General features: G+C 49.5%; 1 protein-coding gene across 1 annotated transcript in view; it reads left to right on the top strand.

Moving 5' to 3' along the window:
* ASXL2 (ASXL transcriptional regulator 2) overlaps positions 1-2,544 on the top strand; it is a 181,568-nt gene that overhangs the window by 5,723 nt on the left and 173,301 nt on the right. The window lies entirely within an intron of this gene.

Here is a 2,544-nt window from a genome sequence, read left to right on the forward strand (position 1 = left end):
GGCTGATGGCAACATCCTGAGGGATAGTCAGCATGGGTTTCTTGTGGGCAGGTCTTGACCAATCTCATCTCCTTCTATGACCAGGTGACATATCACCTGGACAAGGGAGAGGAGACTGATGTCATAGATCTGGATTTTAAAAAAGCCTTCGATCTGGTGTCCCATGACGTCGTCATGGAAAACCGGACAACTGTGACCTCAGCTACATCACAGTGCAATGGCTGGGGAATTGGCTCCAAGGTCGGACCCAGAGAGTGGTAATAGATGGAAGTCAATCATCGTGGTGTGCTGTGACCAGTGGGGTCCCCCAAGGCTCTGTCCTTGGGCCTATACTCCTCTTCTACATCTTCATTAATGATGTGGACATTGGTATCGGAAGCGGACTGGCCAAGTTTGCCGATGACTCCAAACGTTGGGGTAAAGCGTCCACACCTGAGGACAGGATGATGATCCCGACCAACCTGAACAGGCTTAAAAAATAGGCGGATGGAAACCTGATGGCCTTCAACACCAAAAAATGCAAGGTACTCCACCGTGGGGCGGGGGGGGGGGAACCCGCAGCACGCTTAGGCTCGGCAGCACTATGCTTGCTAGCACCATGGCCGAAAGGAACTTGGTCATGATTGACCCCAAGATGAATATGAGCCACCAATGCGATGTCGCAGCCGGTAAAGTGAGCAAAACTCTGGCTTACATCCATAAGTGCTTCTTTATGCTAGCCAGGGCACGTATGATCAGAGGGCAGGAGAACAGGCCTTATGAAGAGAGGCTGAGAGCCTTGGGACTCTTCAGCCTGGAAAAGCCTCTACCCTTCCCCTCTTCACTTCTCTCTGGCCTCCTGGGCTTGAATGGTCTGGAAAAGCACAGGCTCAGGGGGGACCTGTTGGCTGCCTATAAGTCTATAAGTGTATATAAGAGGTGTACATCAAGACCTGGGAGAACATCTGTTCACCAGAGCACCCCAAAAGATGAGAAAGTCAAACTGTCACAAATTCCTCCATGACCGTTCCAGGCTGGACATAAGGAAGAACTTTTTTACTGTCCAAGCCCCCAAGGCCTAGAATAGACTCCCTCCAGAGGTGGTGCAGGCACCTTCTCTGGACTCCTTCAAGAGACATTTGGACGTTTATCTTGCTGGGATCCTTTGACCCGAGCTGACTTCCTGCCCCTGGGGCTGGACTTGATGATCTTCCAAGATCCCTTCCAGCCCTAATGTCTATGAAATCAGATGCCGTGAAGGGCCTGCTCTTAGCCAGGACTTCTCCACAGAGCATGTTGAGACCCAGTTTCAGTCTTTAAGAAACTGAAATTACCATACAAGTTTTAAGATTAATATGAAGTAGAAAACTTGGCTTTATCTTTCTTTCCATAAGACTTGGCTACATTGACTAACTCCTCCCTGTTACCTTTCCACTAACTTTTTATGCTAGTACTTCTTAACCAACTCGGTTTTGATCTGGAAGTTGTAGCTTGCCCCATGGCTCTTGCAACAATTGAGGTCAGAGTAGCTGTTCTTAGACAACAAAACCATTTAAGTTTTTGTTGGTTTTTTTTAAACAGAAAATTTCAGAACAAGAAATCATCCACAGATTGAGTTGTTAACTATGGTGTAAGCCAAGACTGGATTCTTATCCTGTTACTTGGATTAGTTTTTATTAGCCCTATGCCTCTCAACAGATTAACTGCTTTTTTTTTTTTCCCTCTCTCCTACCCACCTTGCCTCTCAGCAGTGCCACCCTTTTTTATATAGCAGCTCTGCTTCCTGCAGTCCCTTTTCGTAAACTTGCTTCATCAGATACTGTAATCTTATGCTATATATCTCGATTTAGGTAGGCTATAAGGTGCAAAGCTACTCTGCTGTCTTCCTGATTTCAGACTCGCACAGCTAAATACCTCTTTACCATTATTGGCAAGGATGCAGCAGGATTCCAAAGAAGGAAACAGATGCTGACACAACTCTGTAGGTTTTCATTATACTAGAGCAGGGATTCTCAACCAGGGTGTTGTGGCACTCTGGGATGCTGCGTTGCCTGGCACCTGTGAGAGAAGGCAATACTATCTCTAGATGCTGGACACTGTGCGTGTCCCAGAGTCCCGGCACCACTCCCACGGCTCTTTCCACCAGTTCTGGGAGGATGGGAGGAGCAGGGGAACAAGCTTGGCAGAAAAGTGCAACCCCTGTGCTGACCACTGCTGTGGTCTTTGCTGAGAGTGGGCAAACCTGGGCCCATGTTTTCCCAGGCCGGTTTCTTTTCCCATTCCTCCCATGTTCCATGAGCTGGTGTAAGGGGCTACGGGGAATGGCCTGGCATTCAACTCTCTGCAGGAGCAGATGCAGCATCAGGAGCTGCACTCACCTCTCAAGTATGGTCTGGGGGCAGGGAGGGAGAAGTGGAAAGAACAGGGAATGGAAGGGTCCTGCCTCTGCCACTCTCTGCTGGCACCAGCTTCTGCACCATGGCTACTGTTACCCTGTGCAGGAAGCAGAAGGGGGTATAATGACACCCCCCCCCCCCCCCCCCCCCCTCCCGGGGCCCACCCCCC

The sequence above is a fragment of the Alligator sinensis genome, unplaced genomic scaffold (genome assembly GCF_000455745.1).
Source record: "Alligator sinensis unplaced genomic scaffold, ASM45574v1 scaffold8_1, whole genome shotgun sequence".
NCBI classification, from domain to species: domain Eukaryota; kingdom Metazoa; phylum Chordata; order Crocodylia; family Alligatoridae; genus Alligator; species Alligator sinensis.